General features: G+C 36.3%; 1 pseudogene; it reads right to left on the bottom strand.

The window, feature by feature from the left end:
- Positions 1 to 10,133: 10,133 nt before the first annotated feature.
- LOC124989230 (histone deacetylase 1-like) overlaps positions 10,134 to 26,326 on the bottom strand; it is an 82,315-nt pseudogene continuing 66,122 nt past the window's right edge.

Here is a 26,326-nt window from a genome sequence, read left to right as displayed (position 1 = left end):
ATAATTCATATCCTTAAATGAGTCAAGGAGTATTCATACCCAGGAGTGAAGATAAAACTGGTATTTTATTGATGGCATTATATAAATGTTAAAATGTATATATTTTATATACTAAAAAAGGAAGATAAATAAAAACTAAGTCAAAGAAAAAAGGGGTTATTGGTATAGTACTCTGTTTTCATATTGACTGGAGTATATTTTTAGCTGAATCATTGAAATTACATTGACAATTATATTTGTGGATGCATTTGAGCAAAAATATGCCGTTACTAATATTAATTGGTTTTATCTACTGATGGCTATCAGTGTTTACAAGATTTTCTTATGAATAGTTTTGTATTATTTGTGCTGGGATAAAGCCACATTTCACTAATAGCTCATTTAGTGTAAGAACAGAATCCAGCAAGGGAAGACAATACCACTTACAGATGCCATTGGACCTCTGCAATCTGCACTGTGCCCATTTTTAGCTGCTTTTTTCCTTGGCTATTGCTGGTTTGGAATTTCAAAGCCAAAGTGCATTATGGCATGTAGATTGCAGAAGGAGCAGATGCTAGGCACCCTTAACTTTGCTGAAAAGGCTGTTTTTAGATCATTTGGAAGCACATCCAAGGGCACAGTTTGCATGATTATCACTAGATGCACACATGAATGCATGTGTAAAAAAGTCACTCTTCCTCCTAATGCATGGAAATATTAAGCATTAATATCAATAACATTCAAGATAGAAAATCTCATAACTCTATTAGAATTATATGAGGTTTTATAGATAGAGAACACTTTACATATTAATTACATATGCTTTTTCCTGGCACAGTATCAAAGAATCTCAATACTTTATGAAAGGTTTAAAAGAAGTTGTTAGCTCTTTCTACTTGATTCTGATTAAAACAAAATGCAAGTATATGCATACAACTTGGGGTATCCTTTTTTTTTACTTTTTAATGGGAATTATTATTATATATTTTTAATATAACAGGTTTCACAAAAGTTTGTGCTTACTAAGAAACCATAATTACTAATGATATGAATTACATTAATATGAATGATACTAGAAATTTATTTAAAAGTAATATAATAGTAATATATTCATTTGATCAATAATTGAAAATAATTCTAAGTTGCTCTTCTCTAAGCTAAATGTTTCTTGATTTTTTAAACTATAAAATCCTATTGAATTTATTCTGTAAAAAATGCAATATCTTAAAAGTTCTTTCCACTGAAAAAATAAATAAATAAATGGGTTCACAATTTTTTTTTTTTTTTTTTTTTTTTGGTACTGGGAATTGAACCCAGGGCCTTGTGCTTGTGAGGCAAGCACTCTACCAATTGAGTTATATCCCCAGCCCAGGCTCACAATATTTTATCCAATTCAGTCTGGGCCTAAGCCAAAATCTAAAATGCCTTCAAAATCTAGAGTCATCCTTAGATTCTGTCTGATTCTATACAGATGTGAATGTTTGTCATACATTGATTCTGAGCAAAAAATCAACCCTGAATGGCTTAGAAGCTTGGGTTTAGTTGTCCAGACATTTTGAAACTTGAGTATTCTTTTATTTACAAATAAGAACTAAAAATGGAAATAATTTTGGGAGATATACCATTAATTTTATAATCAACATCAATCTCTTTGTGAATAACCATGAAGATTAAAAACAATGACACCTTGGACCTGTGGATTAGCAGCAAAGTTCACTGCATGCCTGCTAGAGCAAGGTGTTTTAATGCTATCACAGAGCAGAGAGGCAGGAGGAAGGAGAGAAGCTTATGATTATAGAACATGATTCCTGCCTGAGAGGGTTATAATCTGTTTAAGATGAATAAATAAAACAGGTTAGTAGTGATGACCACATCAGCAAGACTAGGCCTCAAATGCTCAGGATAAGAAACAAGGATTTGTTTGTAGAGGATATGGATCCACTTTGCTTCCAGGAGAAGATGGTGCTGGAAGCAAGCCCTGACAGAGAGGGATGTAGGTAGAAAGCACTAAGGGTTTCAAAATGGCAGGAATGGAACACGAAGACAGGATAGGAACATGAGGAAAAGATGACAAAAACTTCAAAGTTAGACTTTGACTTCTAATATTATTTCCACTGTGAGACATCAGCAATGCCCTTTCTTCTTCTTGTACCAGCAGCACCAACTCTTTATAACTGGTCTTGCCTACTCTGCTTCTCTTCCACTAGTACCAGAGTAGAACCTTAAAAATCTACTTTTGACTTCCTTGTGTTTAATTATAGGACAATGAATTAATGTTCAAGACAGAAACCTGAAAATTTCCTTAACTCCTCATCCTCACCTTCTTCCCACACAGGACTAATCATCAAATCCTTCTGATTCTGACTTCTAATAATGTCTCAACTGTATCCAGTCTTTTCCATCCCCTCACCCACCATCCCAGTCCAAGTCCCAATCTCTCTCACTGTAAAGAACTCTTACTATACTCCCAACTTTATATGCTTTAAACATATTTTACATATAGATACAAGAATAATAGATTTCAAATAGTAACATTATCATTTGTCATTCCACTGCCCTTAGGAAAAAATTCAAAATATTTGGTAGTCTCTGAAACCCTCCTGCATGAACTAATCTCTGTCTTATCTCCTTAGGATTCCATCTCAAAACCCCTCTATCCCTTGATCCTCCAGGTCTTTAGAGCTTTGGGTGATTCCCTCTACTGGGAATAACACTTCTACCTACTACTCTAGGTCCCCTAAACTGGATGACTGTCCCCACAGCCAGCAGGTTTCATCTAAGCATCCTTTATATTGGGGAGACGCCCCTGACCCCCACTCCTACAGCCTTGGTTGGTCCTCATGACACTGTCCTCCAGAACACTGTAGTTTACTTCCTCATGAAACACTTAATGCATTTTAATTAAATGAATGGAAAAGTTAATTAAAATACTAATGCTTTAAAAACTTGCTAAAATATTTACAGATTTCATTAAATATACATGTATATTTCTAAACTATTTCTTCCCCCAGTAATTAATAATCTTCAATATAAGAACTGAAGTTGTTCTCAATATCTGGGATTAAATAATTCCTGAATAAACTAGAAATATTCAGTTGACAGTCTTTGAGATAGTTGGGGATTGGGAGCAGAAAGTGGGAATGCCTTAATCTGAAGTGGAAGAGAAACTGGAAATGTACAATCTTGTGAGTTATGTGATGGCAGAAATATTAGAAAAACTAGATTGGGAAAGGTATTATTATGGAGTAAGAGAAAGCATTATGGAGTAAGTAAAAGCAAATTAAATGTAAGTTAAAAATCAGGAATGCTTACACTGGAAGTGATGCATGCATAGTAAAAAAAAAAGTCATTTCCACTAGTTTTTACCTTTAAAAGAAGAAAAGCAGATAACTGACACTAACACAGTTTAAAATCCAGTTTTCTTCTTCCCAGACTGAAACTTGGAAAAAGTTGTGCCTACTGCACCAGGCTGCATGCCAAGAATGTTCACAGCACCAATGTTCAGACAAGTCAAAGAAAAAATTACTGGTAACAACCCAAACATTGTTTGGTGTTGAACACCATGGTGTGTTCACACCATACAATACTCAATATCAATGAAAAATGAATAAACTGTAGCTATCCATTTCAAGAAAGATAACTTTCAGAAAAATGATGAACAACAACAACAACAAAAAAAGTTATAGACAATATATGCAAAAGAGAATATTTTAAATATTTAAAATAAAAGAATAACAAAATATTGCTTACATCTAGTATTATAACATCCTGCAAGTCAAAGTTGTCTAGAGAAACAGAACAAATAGGATATATGAGGAGATTTATTATACAAATTTAAATACTCATTTTATTTTGCTTATATTTATATGAATCAGCTCATGCAGTTGTGAAATCCAACAGGTTATATAATCTATCATTTGCATGTTAGAGAATCAAGAAAGTAGGTGGTATGATTTAGTCTGAGTCTAAAGAATTAGGAACAGGGGAGCCAGTGGTGTAAGTCCCAAATCCAAAGGCCTGAGAACCAGGAGTAGTAATGACCAAGGGCAGAAGATGGATGTCTCAGCTCAAGCACAAAGAGTGAATTCACTATTCTGCCTTTTTGTTCCATTCAAGTCTTCAGTGGATTGGATGGTGCCCACTCACATTGGTAAGAGTGATCCTCTGTATTCAGTTTACCAATTGAAATGCTAATTTCTTCTTGAAATACCCTCATAGACACACCAAGAAATAATGTTGTACCAGTTATATGGGCATCCCTTATCCAAATTAAGTTGGTATATAAATTGAAAGTCATAGGAATATATACAGAGTAGAAAAGGAAGATAATTAGGTGTTATCTCTTGGATGAATGCATGGAATCTGGGAGAAGTGAGAAAGGTGTTTCAATAATTTTGCCCTTGTTCAGTTCCTTAAGTTTGATGGTCAAGTTCTCAGACTTCATTTCATTATTATACTTTGTAATTTACATATACATTGCGTGTATCCCTTTAAAGGTATAAAAGATTTTACACTTTTAAAAAGGGTTAAAAAGTATCTCTAGGGGATAAAGATAAGATTCACAGTCTCTACCATATAACAAATGAATAAGAAAAACAAATCTCAAAATATAAGAGAACGGGATGGGCAATTTAGAATAGTATGCAAAACTGCTATGTAAACTGCAGATACTATATGCATTAGAGAAGTGATATTTGTCATTCTCATTCAAGAGCATATAGAAACTAGCCAAAACCTTGCTCCTCTACAGGCCAAAGCAAAAAATGTAGATAGGATAAATGGAATTTTTTAAAAATCAGAAAAACTAGAACACATTGACAATGAAATGTTGGGGTCACAACTATAACCTATGGGACAGACATTAACCTTTATTATGGCAATCTGTGTCATTGGACAAGGGCTGGAATGATCACAACTTCTACTTAATGTGGGACTTGGTCTTGAGTGAAGTGAGGCTTCAGATAAGGCTTGGCACATAATCACTTACTGAATATTTACTAAATGAAGGATTCACTGTGGCCCACCTAGTGCAGTAGAGGAAACTTCTAGTAAGAAGTCTACCTGTGTAAATTGTAAACCTTACTCTGGAAAGCTGACCAAGGAAGCTAGAATAGTTTAGTGCCTTGTTCAGCATCCCATAAAACCTTACCCCAAGGCATCCAAGGGCAGGATGGTAATGAAAAAATATTCTCCTCTAGCTTGGGGGCCCCTATAAGAAGGAAGAATAGTACAACATACCCTTTGAAGGATGACTGCTGCTCTGTCTCTTCAAAAAGCAGAGAGGAGATGTATGAAGGTCATAGATACTTCTGTGACTACCTGGTATTTTTAAAATTGTAGTAAAATATACATAACAAAAAATTTATTATTTTAATCATTTAAGTGTATCATTCAGTGACAGTAAGTACAGTCATGTTGTTCAACTAGTACTAATGTCTCTCTAGAATTTTTTTCATCTTCTCAAACTCTATAGCCGTTGAATAATAAGCCTTCATTTTAGCCCCTGGTAACCACTCTTCTGCTTCTTGTCTCTATGAATTTGCCTATTGTGGGGACCTCATGTAGAAAGAATCATATAATATAGGTCTTTTTGTGACCTGTCCTCAGGGTTCACTCCCTATTTCACTCAGCATAATATCCTCAGGATTCATCCATGTTGTAGCATGTTTTAGAATTTCTTCCCCTTTTAGGGTTTAGGGTTTACCTTTTAATATTCTATTGCATGCTTGTACTACATTTCACTTATCCAACAATAGCATGGTGTTGCTTCTACTTTTGGCTATTATGAATAATGCCACCATGAATATGGGTGTGTATAATTACCTGTTCAAGTTCATTGTTATGGTTTGAACAGGAGGTGTCTCCAAAAAACTCAAGTGTGAGACAATGCAAGAATGTTCCGAGATGAAAAATTAGATTATGAGAACTGTGATCTAAGTGGTGGATTAATCCACATGAATGAATTAACTGGGTGGTAACCGCAGGTAGGTAGGGTGTGGCTGGAGGAAGTAGGTCACTAGGGGATGTGCCTTTGGGATTGATAGTTTGTCTTTGGCATCTCTCTGCCTCCTGTCATGAAATTAGCAACTGTCCTCTGCCACGTCCTTCCACCATGATGCTCTGCTCTGCCTTACTTCAGGGTCAGAGCAATGGAGTTGACTTACCAGGTCCTGAAACTCTGAAACTATGAGCCAACATACAGTTTTCCTCCTCTAAGTTGTTCTTGTCAGGTATATTGGTCACAGAGACACAAAGCTAACTAAAATACCCATGTTTTCAATTATTTTCAGCCCATACCCAAAAGTGGAATTGCTGGATCATGTGTCAGTTCTGTTTTTAATATTTTAAAGATTCATACTGTTTTCCATAGTGGCTGTATCACAGTGGCTGTATCCAGCAGAGTAGTCAGGTGTTCCAATCTTCACATCCTCTCCAACACTTTTTACTTTCTGCTTTTTTAAATATTAGCCATCCCAAAGGGCGTAAAGATCCCTATGTAATATTCTACAATTTTTTTAAAGTCAGAACCATTTCACTTTTTGGATGCCATATCCCTCATGCATACCTCAGATCACCACCCATTCGTACTTTTTCATCTTGATTAATCATCAGTTCTTCACAAAATAACACATGGGCTACTATTGCAGTCAAGCAATAGCCCAATCTACTGGAGATTTCAAGAATGAAACCACTTCTGTGTGGGGAAGATGGATCTTTATGGGCGAAAGAAGGCAAAAAGCATGCCTTGCATCCCCACTCAGAGAACGGCAGCACCAGGCTCCATAAGGTTTAAGTAAAACCAAAGGAAACAGATTCTTGAGCACAATTATCTTCAAACTGATGGCAGCCATCACAACTAACTTTTAATTATTAATGAACATTAAATGTAGCGTGGAAGTGGATAAACGAGACAATCTGGAAATCATAATTTTTTAAAAAACTATTGATTAGAAGATGTATATACTTTAGATGATATTCAAGATGTAATAATTTTTTGTTAAATTTTTGGTACTGGGTACTGAACCCAGGGGCACTTTACCACTGAGCTACATCCCCAGCCCCCCTTTTTTTATTAATAAATAAAATGATCCATTGACAACTAAAATATATTAAAAATAAAAAAGAAATTGGCAAACTATGCAAATTTTTTTTATTGTAAACAAATGGGATACATGTTGTTTCTCTGTACATGGAGTCAAGGCATATCATTTGTGTAATCATAAATTTATATAGGTAATGTTTGATTCATTCTATTATTTTTTTTCCTTCCCCCCAACCCCTCCCACCCCTCTTTTCCCTCTATACAGTCCTTCCTTTCTCCATTCTTGCCCCCCTCCTTAACCCTAACCCTAAACCTAACCCTAATCCTAAAGCTAACCCCTCCCACCCCCCATTATATGTCATCATCCACTTATCAGCCAGATCATTCGTCCTTTAGTTTTTTGAGATTGGCTTATCTCACTTAGCATGATATTCTCCAATTTCATCCATTTGCCTGCAAATGCCATAATTTTATCATTCTTTATGGCTGAGTAATATTCCACTGTATATATATGCCACAGTTTCTTTATCCATTCATCAATTGAAGGACATCTAGGTTGGTTCCACAATCTGGCTATGGTGAATTGAGCAGCAATGAACATTGATTTGGCTGTATCTCTGTAGTATGCTGATTTTAAGTCCTTTGGGTATAGGCCAAGGCGTGGGATAGCTGGGTCAAATGGTGGTTCCATTCCAAGCTTTCTGAGGAATCTCCATACTGCTTTCCAGAGTGGCTGCACTAATTTTCAACCCCACCAGCAATGTATGAGTGTACCTTTTTCCCCACATCCTCGCCAACACCTATTGTTGCTTGTGTTCTTGATAATCGCCATTCTAATTGGGGTGAGATGGAATCTTAAGGTAGTTTTGATTTGCATTTCTCTTATTATTAGAGATGTTGTACATTTTTCCATATATTTGTTGATTGCTTGTACATCTTCTTCTGTGAAGTCTCTGTTCATTTCCTTAGCCCATTCATTGATTGGATTATTTGTATTCTTGGTGTAGAGTTTTTTGAGTTCTTTATAGATTCTGGAAATTAGCACTCTATCTGTAGTACGAGTGGCAAAGATTTTCTCCCACTCTGTAGGTTCTCTCTTCACATTACTGATAGTTTCCTTTGCTGAAAGCTTTTTAGTTTGAATCTATTCCAGTTATTGATTCTTGCATTTATTTCTTGTGCTATGGGAGTCCTGTTAAGGAAGTCTGATCCTAAACTGACATGTTGAAGATTTGGACCTACTTTTTCTTCTATAAGATGCAGGGTCTCTGGTCTGATTCCGAGGTCCTTGATCCATTTTGAGTTGAGTTTTGTGCAGGGTGAGAGATAGGGGTTTAATTTCATTCTATTGCATGTGGTTTTCCAGTTTTCCCAGCACCAGTTGTTGAAGAGGCTATGTTTTCTCCATTGCATATTTTTGGCTTCTTTGTCTAGTATGAGAAAATTGTATTTATTTGGGTTTGTGTCCATGTCCTCTATTCTGTACCATTGATCTACCTGTCTATTTTGGCGCCAATACCATGTCGTTTTTGTTACTATTGCTTTGTAGTAGAGTTGAAGATCTGGTATTGCGATACCCCCTGCTTCACTCTTTCTACTGAGGATTGCTTTAGCAATTCTGTGTTTTTTATTCTTCCAGATGAATTTCATAATTGCTTCCTCTATTTCTGTAAGGTACATCATTGGGATTTTAATTGGAATTGCATTGAATCTGTATAGCACTTTTGGTAGTATGGTCATTTTGACAATATTAATTCTTCCTATCCAAGAACATGGGAGATCTTTCCATCTTCTAAGAATTTCTTTCATTAGTGTTCTGTAGTTCTCATTGTAAAGGTCTTTCACCTCTTTTGTGAGATTGATTCCCACAAATCAATCCCAGCCCTTTTTATTTTTTGGTTTGAGACAGAATCTTACTTGATTGCTGAGCGTATCACTAGGGTGCTGAAACTGGTCTCAAACTTGCCATCCTCCTGCTTATGCCTCCGAAGTTGCTGAGATTATAGACTTGTGCCACCATACCCAACAGGATGAAATGAATTCTAATGATCCTTGTTTGTCAAATTGCTTAAGATTTTCTTTTCTCCCCCCCAAGTGAAGTAGTCACAAATCCCCAAATGAATTATTGAACATGGACAAATTCCTTTTTTGCTTGTTATTATTCAATCTACCTTCTCAATTCTTCCTGCAAATCAGCATATTACAATATCAGACACAAAGAGTGACAAGCAGAAGGCTTGCCCTCCAATAGTTTCTATCTTAAATGATTATAATCATTATCATCTAGAACCATATGATTGGTTCTTCCTGGAGAAATATTTATGATGTTATCACTTAAGGCTTTAAAATAATAGCACCAGAGGAGGAGAAAAGTAGCATGCTGCCAGAGGCATTAATTAGAAACACTCCAATAAGGGGTTTATGGCATTATAGGCACCCAGCATGCATTTATGAGATGCAGGATATTCTTTAACTGCTCTGTTTAGGCTATTTGATGAATATGAGAATTAATTAGAAGGGATTTTACTGCTGGTTCAAAGTATGCTCTCCTTGTTGTGGATGTAATCATTGATGACTGAAAGAATTAATTTTGCAACATAGATCACTATATCATTACACTCATATGCCCTTACAGTTTAGGCTGTATCAGATCCCCAAAAATTGTCATTTATCTATGAAAATTCACCCTGTGTTGAAGTGTGGGGGTGACAGTCTATCAACAATAAATGTGATGACTTCATAGTTTCGTGTAGTGCCAAATTTAAAGACAGTTAAGCTCTTTGTATATTTTATTGTGCATTGCTAGTTTCTGATACATTATGCTTTGATATACACACACCAAAAAAGAAAAAAAAATACATTTAAATACACAGAACAGGGCTTTTCACACAAAGCAATACTACAAAGGAATGGGACAGAGAGGAAGTACTGTCACCTGTGATCACTGCATTCCATCAGCTTTAATTCAAAAGGATAAATGGTTCTCATAAAAACATCACTGGGCACTATTGGTAGCAGAGAACTACCTACTTAGATATAGAAACTGATGTATGACAGTATCAAAATTGAAACCTACCTAATGCATGTCAGAGGGTAAATCTACTGGTAGCCCCTAGTGCCTGAAATCAGAGCGTGAGGTACTAGGTGTTTTAGCCTCAGGCAAAACCAACCTTAGTTCACCTTGAAGTCTCTGAACTGAGGAGGCTCCATCAGATATTATATTTCTTGTCTGCTCTTCTGTGTTGCTGATTGACAGCTTCTTGACTCCCGCCCTCCAGCTCTGGGCAGCCAGGAAGGCTGTTTTGTCAGCTGTGGCCTGCCTGGGCCCAGTGAGGCCAAGCCTGTCAGTCCGCTCAGAGGCTCCACGCTGCGGGAGCCCGCCCTGCCTGGCCTCACCGCTGCTCTGGCTGACACGCTGCCTCTGGGCCCGGAGAGACCTTTCCAGTCTGCAAATAACACTGGAGAATTCAGACTAATCGGTTCAGCTTCCCTGAGGCAAAGGGAAAAAAAGGTTTCTTAAAAGGAAAAGGATTAAGAGGGAAAGTGAGCAAAGGCTTGCTTGGTCTCCACTTAGGGAATCTGAAAGAGCACAATCAATTGAATAAATGGTTCACGTAATCATGGGGAAAGCAGGGTAGGAGAAGAGCTCTGGTTTTGTGTGTTTTTACTTTTGTAAGGTCATTTATAGAAGTACCTAATAGTAACACGATCTTGGAAGTTAGAAAGTGAAAAACATTTTTTTCATTTCACATTGTCTTGTAATTTTTTCTTTATTCTTTTTCACAAAAGGCACAGGGCCATTTTTGCCAGTAACTACAGTTCTTCAATCTGTGCACGCACACACACACACACACACACACACACACACACACATATACACACATATACGAGATGCCTCTCATTGTTTATCCATTCTGCAACTAAAGTAGTTAGATAATAGTGTACCTTAAAAATGGGAGCTGGGAAGATATGTATGATTTTAAAAGATAAGCAACAATAGATTCTATCATGGAAGAGCTCTATATATCCAATCTGATAATCCAGTTACCAAAACTTTGAGAAATATTAGTGATTATTCTGGAATTCTTTGTGTTTGCCTTGTTTGATGTTACTTGAATTTTCCTAAAAGTTTTCTGGGCTATTTTAGCTGCAGTCCCAAGTCCTCTTCCTCTTGAATGAAATCTACTTGGAAATTAGGTGTCCCAGTGCAACTGTTTGCTAATTGTAATTTAATTTGAATCTCACTTAAGAAAGCATTTTCTTTGACTGGGGAGAAACCTTCAAGGAAAAAAATACTTTCAGGTCTTGATTTGTATAACTAACCCCTTGCACGTGGTGGGTCATTAGATCTCACTAGTTTGTAATGCAATCAGAGTCAGCATTCTGCTCTTAAGGGCTGCTTGGTAATTTGCTTGTTAATATATTAGCACACAGCATTGATCAAATGGCTAATCCAATCACACGCTTGTAATCGATCCCTTATTGATTACCCAGCCTGGTGATCACTTTTGTTGGGTTCAGTCAATAGCAAATGCCAAGTAGCCTTTCACACACCTAATTAGCTTATGAAATAAACCAAACATTTTGCTTGGCCCTGAAGGTAAAGATCAATGAAAAGCTTTGGGGCTGAATTCAGATGATTTTTTCATCAACTTTTCTTCTTCTCTTCTGCAGCCACTCAAGTTCACATTAACACTCTCCCCTGGTTTGAAGACATCTGAAAAGCAGCTGCCATGTCTGAGACAGGGAAGCAGCTGTAAGCTATAAATCACAAGGGTGAGGGATTCTGGGTTGCACATTGGCCTGTGGTCTGTCAGGTCAGAAAAATAGAGACATAAAAGAGCCAAAGGTCAGAGGTATGTAGAGTTTAGAAGCCTGAACTTGTGCTATATTTCATGCAAGGAAACCTTGGCATTGGTGGTTCTTTCCAAATGCTCTTTAACTTTACCTTGTGAATATGGCACTTGATTAGATCTTTAGTCATATGAATGAACTGCCTCTAGCTTCCTGCTCTCCACCTTGCTACTGTTAATTTGACCACATGCCTGTATGTCATTTTGTAGAGGACCAGTCTCTACAGGGGAAATAGGGTTGAAGAAGAACTTTCCAGTTGCATTAAAAAAAAAAAAAAAATATGACTCTTCCAAAGCCATCCATAGTCTTAAACTTTAAAACAAAGCAAGATGTTTTGTTTGATATGTATACCCTGATTCTACTTTTATGGATCCAACCCTCTTCCTCATCTTCATAACAGAGTCGGTGTCCTCATAGAGACATTTATTCAGGAGCCTGAGTATTAACTGACCTGTTTATTGATCCAAGCAGGAAAGTGAGCAGGATGGCTTTGCTGGAAACTACTGACAGCTACACAGTTGATTTCCCAGAGCTAGATATGGTAATGACTCCCAGTGATGGGAAGTTCCAAGTTTGAAAACAACACCAGGCTGGTGGAGTGTGACCAAGTATCTACTGGCAAAGAAAAGGGTAAAACTGAAGCATGATCCTAAAATCATGATCCTAGGATGTTCTCATCTGATTTGCCATTTCTAGAACAGAATTCACCAAATGTCTTTCAACTTAAAAAGAAAAACAAAGTTTCAGAGGCCATAATTAGCTTGTATAGTTATAAAAAAAATTTCCTGAGAATTTAAAATACCAGATATATGACCCCAAAACAACCCATTCATTAATCAATCAATCAAAAGAGTAAGCAAACCTACACACCTAGTAGGCCAGACTAAACATTCTTATTTGTCAGTGAATATGGACACAAATAACCTTTCATTAGGAATTATCTAGATAATTTCACCAAATGTTCATCTTGTCTTGGAGAAAATATCCATGGATATATAACAAAAGTCAAAGTGATTATTTAAAAGTTTTACCAGGTTTTCAAGGACTTTTTAAAAAGTTCTTCCTTCACATGCTTTTTGCTAGTTTGATTTGGGTTGCTTAGTTTTTTGTATTGTTTCCACGTGAAGTAACAAAAATGTTTTTCAAAATCAATGGTATGTATTATCATGTCCACATTTAAAAGTATTTATATTACTTATTTTCTTTTATGTAACCAATTTATTTGTTTGTAAATTAAACTGAGATACAGAGAAAAGGTAAATGTACTTGAAGTGGCATGACTTAGCCAAGTTGAAATAAACACAGATTCCTACTTCTGGAAGAGATCATAGGATCAACTCCCCCCACCCCCCAACCTTGCTACAGTGGATGGTGAAACGTGATCTGAAGCAAAATTAAATTGAGTGAGTTAGCTGGTGGGGCTCCTGCTCTCCTTTTTCTGATCTCTTTTCCCCTTACAGTTTCTCATCTCCAGATATTCACTGTTCTCTGCAAGGAACCAGGTGAATCGATAGTTTTACTTAAGTTCTCACTCTACTTATTTTATGATAACAAAAAATAAGCTCCTGTTTTAACACAGGCATGTTTGGAGGTGAAATTAGATTGTGAGAACTGTGACCTCATCAGTCCATACTAGTTTGAATGGACAAGCTAGGTGGTGACTGTGGGCAGGTGAGGTATGGCTGGAGGAGGTGTGTTAATGAGGGCATGCCCTGGGAGGATCATCTTCTCTGTGGCCCCTTCCCCCTTCACTCTCTCTGTTCCTGACTACCAATGAAGGGAGCAGTACTCCTCTACCATGACTTAGCACCATGATGTGCTGCCTCACTTAGGGCCGAGAGCAATGGACTCAGCCAAAAAATGGACTTACCTCTGAACCACAAGCCAAGATAAACTTTCCTCCTCTAAGTTGTTATTGTCTGGTATTTTGGTTACAGTGACAGCAAAGCTAACACAATTTACTAAGGTCTTTGGTTATTTAACTTTTCTTTGCTTTAGTGTTAGTGTCTGTAGAAGAGGGATGATTGTAGAATCTACCTCATAAGGTTTTTATTAGAATGAAATGAGTCAATACTTGTAAAAACCTTTAAGTAGAGCCCGGCACATGGTAAGTACACAAGAGATGCTGGTTATCCTGGACATAATACTTCCCTAAAACGGCCTCTTTTTGATATTTCTTCAAATCACCTCAGGATGCCCTCAAAGTAGGTCTTCTTTATCTTCCACATTATTTCCCTCATATGTAGATATCATTACTATAGGCCATAGGCTTCTGGAGTATACAAATGGAGAATTTTGTGTAAAATTATCAACTAGATTTAGTGAACCTATCAGAGCAAGTGGTTTTGTGACAATCTGTTTTTCTGATCAGTATAATCAAATATGCTTTGGACTGTCAGCTTTTCTGCACAGGATTTTTACTATTATTTCCAAATTGAAATTAGATTTTTAAAAATATAACAACTGAAAATATTTTATTAATTTCATTATAAATTTAGGTAATCCCTTAAGAGCACTAAAACTATCATAAGGCTTATATTTTAAAAACATAAATATACATTTGGAATTTCAATACCAAAAATTATCTTTTATATAAATATTTCTTATAAAATGACAATTAGGGGTAAGGTAAATATACTCAACCTACTTAGGGATAATTATGGAACTGGACAAAGTAATAATTAGAAAAATACTAAAATACACATAGACAAACTGGGCATGATGCACACCGGTAATCCCAGAAACTCAGCAGACTGAGGAAAAAGGATCATAATAAGTTCAAGGCCATCCTCAACAACTTGGTGGGACCCTGTCACAAAATAAAAAAAGCACTGGGGATGTAGCTGAGTGGTAAAGCAATCCTGGGTTCAATCTCCAGAAAAAAAGAAAAAAGAAAAAGAAGGAAAATACACACAGACAACAGTTGTCAAATAACTCTAATCATTTAAAAGAATTAAAAATTCAAGTCTTTCTTCTTCATAAATTTAAGTGAAAATTAAATTATGAGATCTATATGTATATTAACAATAATAAATTGTTTTAATATCCAATTTAATTTTTTAATAAGGTAATCTGTTTTTACTTTATTTTTTAGTGCATTAGCTTTGGAGGTTAAAAGATAAAAGAGTATTTTAAATTCTTAATTAAATGAAGAAATTAGCATTATAATGCTTTTAAAATTAAGTGTAAAACATATTTATTCATTTTAGTGAAACCAAAGTTGCAAGCAATCTACCATTGTATATTTAATAAGATTAAAGTGAACACTTTTAAAGCAATAAAAATTGGCTTTTAAGTGGGTAAAACATAAACTTGATGTTTATATGAACTAACTCTTTGATCAAACTGCAGACTTCTTCCACTCAATGAAATTCAAATACACTTCCTAAATGAGTTCATTGCAAGGAATGGGTCATGGATCGTAACTTTGCTTTAATGTTCTATTTAAATATAATAGGCTAACAAGGAGCTAACCAGCAAATTCTAGGTTCCTGTTGTGATACTATATTCCAAATATACTTTCAATTCTCAAGAAAGAAATTTAAAAAGTTGTGAAAGCAGGCTGGAAACATCTGTAGTGTTTGCTTTTAGAGAGCACATATTTTAACAAAAAAGAAAGTTTCACACAACATCAGATTTGCCAGACTGAAAGTTCATAAAAGTGACACACGATCTGGTGGCCCTCTCTGGGAAAGTGATTTGGCAGTGAGGTCAGAGTGTTTAGTGTGGAGGCCTTGGAAGGTGACCTTTGTACATTGACCTTCCAGGATGAAGAGGATGGCCAGAGAGGGACCTGAGAGCTGACAAATAAGCTGTTTCCTATTTCTCTTTGCAATGTCCAAGTAGGGGAAGGAAAAATGGGGTTGGGGGGGAAGAAGGGAGGAACAAGCAGACTTCTAATTAGGTACACACCCTGCCCTCTGTCATTAGCTGCCTCTGTGTGGAAAGCCATTAAAGTAGCAATGCAGATTATTAAGGTATTTTGGTGTGTGTGTGTGTGTGTGTGTGTGTGTGTGTATGTGTGTGTGTTTCTAGAAATCAAACCCAGGGCCTCAAGCATGCTAAAGAAACACTCTACCACTGAGATACATTGCCAACCCCGAGGATTTTTTAAAAATTCAAAATAGTAATTTGAAATTCAGATTCTTGAGTCAGTGAACTTGTCTGCCTTGTTTTTATATGCATTCATCACAACTGAGTTGTTTTTATTCTATATAAAATATTACATTTGCTAAATTACATAAAATATTTTATGTGCACTGATCCAGAGCTAGCCTGTTGCAGAAGTTTTTTCCTGTACTACATATGAAAGCATATGTCAAGAAAATAATTTATGTGGCATTTAACTAAAGGAAAGTCATTGTCAAAGCATGTGTTGAGGTCACAAACACTGAGAGTTAAAGAAATATTAATGATAACTAATACTCCACATGCAAGGGCGCCAGACATTTTGCTGAGACAGTAGCATGAATTAACTCATTGACCCTTCCCAACATCTCTTAAAAATAGTTATTCTTTTTACAGATGATGATACTAAGGTTTAAACAAGATAAGGAACTTTCCCCAGATCAAATGGCACCTAAAGAAGCCAGAATGTGAGAGCAAACAAGAAAGGACAGGGAATGGTGAATCCATAGACCATCAATTTGTATAGCTCTGTCTAGGAACTGCATTGAGAAAATAATAAACACAGAGCTTCTCAGTCATCAACACTTACATTACATTCTATGTGTTATGTTTGCAAATCATTTTTTGAAAAAATATTGTAGCAAGGCTGAAGCAAAAGGACTGTCACATTAAATCTGAATTAATCAGATGATTGAGTTGATCAGAAAGCCCTCTTCTTCACACATTGCTGCTCAACAAGACTATGCTATGTTGGAACCCAGTAGAACAATCACAAATCACAATAGAACTCAGTAGAACAATCTCAAACCATATAGAACTCAATAGAGCTAATGGTAATTGGGAAGAATGATTTGTGTAATTGGAACAAGTTTAAGGTTATCAGTGAAAAGTTCAAGCAGGTGGTGCTTAGCTAAAAAAGGTTTAGCTAATTTTACCTTAGCTAAAATTCGACTGCCACATAGCATGACCCCACATTAAATAGAACAAAATGCTTGGTAAAGACTGTTCTGGTAACTATGAGTGGAAGAAACACTGGCATCCTTCACATGGTGCTCGGACATCAGTTCCATGAGGGAATCACTGTCCCAGTCCCTTATGACAGCTTGTTATATAGAAATCATTTGTGAAATCAGATACACCCATGCACAAATGAATTCAGGGCACAAAACAATTCCTCCTTTTTGAGACAAAATATCAAAGATGGATATAAATTTGGGGGATGGGAACTAGAGAAGGATTACACTATTATAGTTTTCCATATTTTAAATAAAATGTCTACATCTCTAACCACAGCTATTTCCAGTTTGTAAAAGACAAGGCACTGGAAAGCTGATCCTCCCTCTGTATAACAAGATACAGCCACAGTGAAAGCAGGGTGCTTGCAGGCAACAAGGTGGAACTTGGCTGGGAGAGGGGAGTGTAGTTCAGAGATCCCTCTCCTAGCATTGCCCTGACTCCAGCAAGCCCCTCTTGAGACCATCAGCATGGTTTGGCTGACTAACAGGGCAAATTTCATGCTGGCTTGAGTCTAATACCTTTCTGTTTCAATTGCATTTTTATTTACAAAGTGACTTGTGCAAAATGTTTAGAATAAAATTTCAGAGTTTTTTTTTTTTTTTTTTAATGGGGGTTGGCAGCTAGAGGGCTGAGGGTTTAACTACATATTGTCAAAGGAACATAAAACCAAACGCATAAGCTAAGGTCCCATTCTGAGTAATTTCAGAAGAAAAGAACCCCTTTTGGAAATCTGTTCCTAACAGAGCTGGTTGCACTGTAGTAGATATGGATTTACAGTACCTCAAGTTTGAAACTAGGCAAACCTGAGTTGGCATCACATTTTTTGTTAGTAGTTGTACAATCTTGGAGGAGTCAATTTATTCATTCCTTCATTCCCTACCTTAGAGTGGGTATAATAAAAGTGCTTACCTCATAGAAGAGGGATAATTCAGTGAGACAAATTATTGAAAGTACTTTCTGCAGGGCCTACAATATAATAAGTGTTCAATAAATGCCAAGATTAGTAAGTCTTTGCATTTGCAATTTAGTTGAACATCACCAAGATTCCAAAGGTATCTCCCCCTCCAGTGTCCATTTCTTTCTCTCCCACCTATTCCAGCTCTACTTTTCCTCACCATATTTGGAATTTAATAATACTAATTTCAAAAACACTTCACGAAAAGATGCACGAGTGATTCTGGGAGGTTGAAATGACAATCCCATCAGAATTCCCTGGCATATTCCCTGAGAAAATACAGACAAAAAGATAAGAGATTTGTGGGAAACAAACAATGGAATTTGAATTCCTAGTGGATCAAGACATTCTAAATTTTTTCTTAAATCTGTTCAAAGAGAATTGAGAAAAAAGAGATGTAAAAGCAAATTTAAGAATATTAAGGGATTGGATACAATGTGCCCTTTGGAGAATATCTTTTTCACTTGGGAATATTTAAAATTATCCCATGAAAATATTTTTAGATATTACATTAAATTATTGCTTCTAATTTCCAAAATAAAAGGGAGATGGGACGGACATAGAATTTTCTATTGAGTGAAAATGAATACAAATTAAAGCATTATATTCTTAGGTGGGAAAAATGTGCTTGGCTTCAAAACGAAGTGGGATTCACTCATCTGCCCACATTCAGTTAATGAAATGTAACATGCCCCTGACACACTGCTTTCCACCAATGCTTTATGCCAGAGTCTATGAAAAGCTGAGCATTAATAACAGGAAAAAAAAAAAAAACACCTTATGTTTGACTGAACAAACATGGTACAAACACTGAACTCTGTGTGGGGTCATTAGTTTTTTCTTCATACTATTTCTAGAACTGAAAAATCACAAATCCCTCTCCAGCTTAGTTCTTTTATGCAACAAAAGCATTACCCAGACCAGTCAAGATGTATTCTTCAGGATTCTGACATCTCCAGAATGTCAAACAGGTTCAGTAGACACCAGATACAGATTCTCTCTTTCATGTGGAAAGGTTAACTAAGAAATGACTTCATGTGAGAAAACAGCCCCATAATTCACTGTTATTTTAATTTAATCTGAATGTGATTCAATTTACATATAGACTGGAATGCAGTGTCAGGGAAAAATAAACTATTTTGAAAAAATTAACATTTTGGGGGGATAAAACTGACCATTTTAAAAAGGGACCAACATTGTAAAGCTATACATGCATTTGAGAAAAGGCAGTGTAACTATGATATAAGATTAGCATTATTTAAAAAAATGAATTATCCATAAAACATTTAAGCATATTCTCTGATTTTAAAAACATAGGTTTTACTGCCTTCTGAAAATTTGAAAGACTTATGGTCTTTAATATGCTATAGCTTTTAACCAGACAAGCATATTTTTCTGAAAGATATTTCTTCAGTAGAATATAAATTAACCACAGGCATGATAAAATGGCCAGAGCTGGCAGGAATCAGAGAGAACTGGATGATATTAAGAAATTAAATGAAGAAAATATGGTGAACCTTTATCAATAAATATTTAACCATAGAGTTATTTTTATGGTATTCTTGAAAGGAGAACATGACTGATGAGTAATATTTGTATATCTGTTTCTTATTCATTCTAATTGTTTATGCTTAATCTGATAATTAATATAACACTATGGTTTTCCTGCATTTCTCTAAAAAATGATTATAGTCATTTTGCTTAAAAGTTTCATTCAAATTCCAATTTTCCAGTCATCTAACAACTGTATTTAATTTAAACTTTAGCACAACTTATACTGATTAACCTTAAAGCCTAAATCCAGAGAAGCACTATAATTAGAATTTAGAGCACAAATCTATGGAAACCGCTGTTTTTTTTTTTTTTTTTTTTTTTTTGTCATAAACTCTGAAGTCAGCTTCATTCACAGATTAATTTGTCATCCACTTTCACAAATCATACCTACAAAGTGTCTTGCCAGTGTTTCCCATGGGTCTTTCAGGTCTGAAATCCCATCAGTAAAGCTGTATTTTTTCTGTTTTCATATGATTTTAATGTCTATGTAAAAATCCTATGGAATATGCCAAAAAGCAACTAAAACTGAGTTTAATAAGTTTGTACAATTCAGGGTCAGTTTAAAATCAGTTATTGTTCGGTAAGTTAGCAATGAAAGTTGGAAATTGAAATAAAGAAAACTAATAATGGTGACAGAAAAAATTAACCACATAGAATATACTTTTTAAAATATGTGTAAAATAAAATATATACCCTAAAAAACTACAAAACATTTGCTGAAAGAAATTAGAGAACAACTAAATAAATGGAGAAATATACTGAGGTTCATATTAGAAACTCAAGATTGGTATTCATTCATTGCATTCCCAATCAAAATCCTTATGAGTTTTTAATATAAAAGTTGAAAAACTGATTATATAATTTATATTAGAATCCAAAGGACCTGGAGTAATTTTGGGGTAGGTAGGCTGAAAAGATTAGTGAACTTCCATTGTCTGATTTCAAGAATTACTACAGTAAGCAAACTGACATAATATGGGCACAAGAATAAGCATAAGAACCAATGGAATAGTATAGAGGATCCAGAATAAATGGTGCTGGAATAATTTGGTATCTACATGCAAAAGTAAATATAAATCACTCCATACATGAAATTATTTCAAAATGTACCAACAAAATAATAAGACTTCTCAAAGGAAGCACAGAACAAAATCTTTGTGACTTTGAATTAGATAGTCTTAGAATGTGAAAAGCATAAATTAAAAAAAAATAATAATAAATTGGTCCTCCTAGATATCAAACTTTTCTGCTTTATTCAAAGCATTATTAAGATAATTAAAAGGCAAGCCACAACCAGAAGAAGATATTTGCAAATCATCTAGCTGATAAAGTATTTATATTCAGAATAAATGAAACATTTATAATTTCACAAAAAGATAGCAAACAACCAGATCTTTTAGTGGGCAAAAGCCTTGAGCAGACACTTGACCAAAGAAGGAAGAGATGTAGATGACAAATATGTGAGAAAGAAATATGTTAAAAACATCATTGGTCAGTAGGGAAAAACAAATTAAAACCAGAATGAGATATCACTATACACCTAACAGAATGGCTAAAGTTTAAAAACAAGCATGTGTAAGTATGTAACAATGAATCCCACTATTATGTATGATTATAATGTACCAAAAAGCCAATTAAAAATTAAAAAAAAAAATAAAAAGATAAGTCAGGCAATGTCAAAAAATAAGAATAAAATTCTAAAAAACAAGATGCAGAGCAACTGGAACTTTTGCACACTGTTTGTGGGGATGGAAAATAGTCTGGCCACTCTGGAAAATTATGGCATTTCTTCAAAAGCTAAACACACCATGTGGTCCAGACATTTCATTCCTAGGTATTTCTACAAGAGAAATGAAAACATACACAGGTTATACTCAAATTCTCAAAACAGCTTTTTTTTTAATAACAGCCAAAAACTAGAAACAACTCAATGTCCCACAATGGATAAATGTGATAAACAAATTGTGATATATCCATATAGTGTGCTAATACTAAGCAATCAAAAGGACTGGACCTGCAAAAATTTGGATGAATAGCTTTAATATTATGATCAGTACAATAAATGAGATATAAAAGACTTAAGCTATATTATTCCACTTATATGCAATTCTAGCAAAGGCAAAACCAAACTCTGGTGCCTTTACAAAAAGGAAAGCAAACACTATGCACTCCTAGAAAAAAAAGTAGGGTCAACCCTTGAACTTTTAGTCACTGGCAAAGACTTTCTCAATAGAATCCCTAAAGCTCAGGAAATAACATCAAGAGTTAATGAACGGGAGGGCATCAAATTAAAAAGCTTCCTCCACAGGAAACAATTAGGAATGCAAAGACAGAACCTACAGAATGGGAGAAAACCTTTGCTAGCTACTCTTCTGACAGAGCATTACTATCTAGAAAACATAAAAAGTTCAAAACACTTTACAACAACAACAAAAATCACATAATTATTAAATGGGCAAATAATTAAACAGACATTTCTCAAAAATAAAAATACAAATGGCCAACAAAAAAGTGTTCAACATCATTTGCGACTAGAAAATGCAAATCAAAAGTACTCTGAGATTTTATCTCACATTAGTCAGAATGGTGGTCATCAAGAATACAAATAATAGGAGGCGGCTCAGCACAGCGCTTGGACTCAGAGCAACCACTGGGGCTCTGGGCGGCCTGAGGAGGAGCTGTGTGGCGAGCTGTTTAGACCCAGAACGACTGCTTCTGAACACCGGGGGGTTGCCCGGAGGAAGAGGAGGAGCGCGGCGGGTCACTTGACCTAGGAGTGAGTGCATCAGAGCCACAGGCGGTTGCCAGAGGAGGAGGCAAGTGGTGAGTTGATTGGACTAAAAGCGACCGCTCCTGAACACCGGTGGCCTGCCTGGAGGAGGAGCGCAGTGGGTCACTTGGTCTCGGAGTCACCGCTCCTGAACACCCGGGGAGCTACCCCGAGGAGGAGGAGGAGGAGGAACAGGGCGGGTCACTTGGACTTGGAGTGACTGCCTAGGGCTACGGGCGGTTGGCAGGAGCAGGAGACGCGAAGTGAGTTGCTTGGACTCCTAGTGACTGCATTGGAAACCCGGCCGCTGTCCGGAGGAGGAGGTGTGTGGCGGGTCTCTGGGTATCAGAGCTATTGTACAGGGCTCCAGGTGGCGGCTAAGAGGAGGGGCCGCATAGCCAGGCGATTAGATGCAGAGCAGGGTCCCAGGAGCTAGGTGGCTTCTTGCTGGAAGAGCCGCACAGAGACACGCCTAGGGGCCGAGCGAAGTTTCCAAGACTGCGGGCAGCTTCTCTGAGGAGGGGCAGCCTAAGGAGACTCGCCTGCGAAGGGTGAGGCTCCCAGGCCCAGGAGGTAGGTCCGGGCCCCTGGGAATGTTGCAGGGGAAGACAGCCCAGCCCAGGTGGTAGTTGTAGATTGAGGGGAACCTCTAGGAGGGCAACTGACCAGCGAGACGTCCCCACCAAGTGAGTCTTCCCTGCCAGGGGAGGTTTTCCCACAGGGATGGTAAAACCAGAGACACAGGCACAAACAGGCCTTGCCTCAGCCCGCAGCCTAGTTCCCCATTGGATGACCATTGCTCAACAAGTGGAGGCACCTCTGCCCACTAGCAGGGAATATACGCCACCTGAGGGTCACCACCCCTAGAGAGGCAGCTTCTTCATGGAGCTCCGCATTATCAACTTCCTCCAAGACTTCAGGCTACTGAAGGATAAGAGGGGATATACTAGCAATCTTCAGGGACATTATAAGTCGATAGAGGAAATCTACAATATCTTAATGACCCACTGATTTCTGAACAATATGAGAAAACAAGGGAAGAAAATGCCCCAAACAAATCTTGATGTTACATCAATAAAATCCAACGACAGCATGGCAGAAGAAATGACAGAAAGGGAGTTCAGAATGTACATAATTAAAATGATTAGGGAAGCAAACGATGAGATGAAAGAGCAAATGCAGGCATTGAATGATCGCACCAATCGACAGTTAACAGAGCAAATTCAGGAAGCAAAAGATCATTTCAATAAAGAGTTAGAGATATTGAAAAAAAACCAAAAAGAAATCCTTGAAATGAAGGAAACAATAAACCAAATTAAGAACTCCATAGAAAGCATAACCAATAGGATAGAACACCTGGAAGACAGAACTTCAGATATTGAAGACAAAATATTTAACCTCGAAAACAAAGTTGAACAAACAGAGAAGATGGTAAGAAATCATGAACAGAATCTCCAAGAACTATGGGATATCATGAAAAGGCCAAATTTGAGAATTATTGGGATTGAGGAAGGCTTAGAGAAACAAACCAAAGGAATGAACAATCTATTCAATGAAATAATATCAGAAAATTTCCCAAATCTGAAGAATGAAATGAAAAATCAAGTACAAGAGGCTTATAGGACTCCAAATACACAAAATTACAACAGACCCACACCAAGGCACATTATAATGAAAATACCGAACATACAAAATAAAGACAGAATTTTAAAGGCTGTGAGAGAAAAGAACCAAATTACATTCAGGGGGAAACCAATACGGATATCAGCTGATTTTTCAATTCAGACCCTAAAAGCTAGAAGGGCCTGGAACAACATTTTTCAAGCTCTGAAAGAAAATGGATGCCAACCAAGAATCTTATACCCAGCAAAACTTACCTTCAAATTTGATGATGAAATAAAATCATTCCATGATAAACAAAAGCTAAAAGAATTTACAAAAAGAAAGCCAGCATTACAGAAGAGATAAAAAACAAAGAAGCAAATCAACAAAGGGAGGAATTATCCTAAAGGAACTGTCAAATAAAGGAGGAACCAAGATGTGTCAAAAATTTTAAATATGAACCAAAGGACGGGGAATACAAATCATATCTCAATAATAACCCTGAATGTTAATGGCCTGAATTCATCAAACAAAAGACATAGACTGGCAGATTGGATTAAAAAGAAAGATCCAACAATATGTTGCCTGCAAGAGACTCACCTCATAGAAAGAGATACCCATAGACTAAAGGTGAAAGGATGGGGAAAAACATACCATGCACATGGACTCAACAAAAAAGCTGGAGTATCCATCCTCATTTCAGATAACGTGGACTTCAAGCCAATGTTAGTCAGAAGGGATAAAGAAGGACATTTCATACTGCTTAAGGGAAGCATAAATCAGCAAGATATAACAATCATAAACATCTATGCCCCAAACAGTGGCTCATCCATGTATGTTAAACAAATCCTTCTCAATTTCAGAAACCAAATAGACCATAACACAATAATACTAGGTGATTTTAACACGCCTCTCTCACCACTGGACAGATCTTCCAAACAAAAATTGAACAAAGAAACCATAGATCTCAATAACACAATCAATAATTTAGACTTAACAGACATTTATAGAATATACCATCCAACCAAGAGCGAATACACTTTCTTCTCAGCAGCACATGGATCCTTCTCTAAAATAGACCATATATTATGCCACAAAGCTAATGTCAGCAAATACAAGAAGATAGAGACACTAACTTGTATTCTATCAGATCATAAAGGATTGAAGTTAGAAATAAATGAAAGAGTAAAAAACAGAAACTACTCCAACGCCTGGAGATTAAACAATATGCTATTATATGATGAATGGATAACAGAAGATATTAGGAAGGAAATTAAAAAATTCTTAGAGGTAAACAAGAACAAAGAAACATCATATCAAAATCTCTGGGACACTATGAAAGCAGTACTTAGAGGAAGATTTATTTCATGGAGCGCATTTAATAAAAGAAGTAAAACTCAACAAATAAACGACCTAACACTACAGCTCAAAGCCCTAGAAAAAGAAGAACAGACCTACACCAAAAGTAGTAGAAGACAGGAAATAGTTAAACTGAGAGCTGAAATCAACGAAATTGAAACAAAAGAAACAATACAAAAAATTGACAAAATAAATAGTTGGTTCTTCGAAAAAATAAACAAAATTGATAAACCTTTAGCCACACTAACAAAGAGAAGACGAGAGAAAACCCAAATCACTAAAATTCGGAATGAACAAGGAAATATCACAACAGACACGACTGAAATACAAAACATAATTAGAAGCTATTTTGAAAATCTATACTCCAACAAAATAGAAAATTTCAAAGACATCAACAGGTTTGTAGAGACATATGAATTGCCTAAAGTGAACGAGGAGGACATACACAATTTAAATAGACCAATTTCAAGTAATGAAATAGAAGAAGTCATCAAAAGCCTACCAACAAAGAAAAGTCCGGGACCAGATGGGTTCTCAGCCGAGTTCTACAAAACCTTTAAAGAAGAGCTCATTCCATAAAGAAAATGTGGTATATATATACAATGGAATATTGCTCAGCCATAAAAAATGATAAAATTATGGCATTTGCAGCAAATGGATGAAACTGGAGAATATCATGCTAAGTGAGATAAGCCAATCTCAAAAAACCAATGGACGAATGATATCGCTAATAAGTGGATGATGACACATAATGGGGGTGGGAGGGGTTAGTGTTAGGGTTAGAGTTAGGATTGGGGAGGGGGGCAAGAATGGCGGAAGGAAGGACTGTGTAGAGGGAAAAGAGGGGTCGGAGGGGTGGGGGGAAGGGAAAAAAAGTAACAGAATAAATCAAACAACATTACCCTAGGTAAATTTATGATTTTACCATTTACAAATGGTATGCCTTTACGCCATGTACAAACAGAGAAACATCATGTATCCCATTTGTTTACAATAAAAAAAAAAGAATACAAATAATAATAAATGCTGAAGAGGATGTGGAGAAAAAAGAACACTTGTACACTAT

This window comes from Sciurus carolinensis, chromosome 7, assembly GCF_902686445.1.
Source record: "Sciurus carolinensis chromosome 7, mSciCar1.2, whole genome shotgun sequence".
NCBI classification, from domain to species: domain Eukaryota; kingdom Metazoa; phylum Chordata; class Mammalia; order Rodentia; family Sciuridae; genus Sciurus; species Sciurus carolinensis.
This window is presented reverse-complemented; position numbering and strand designations above follow the sequence as displayed.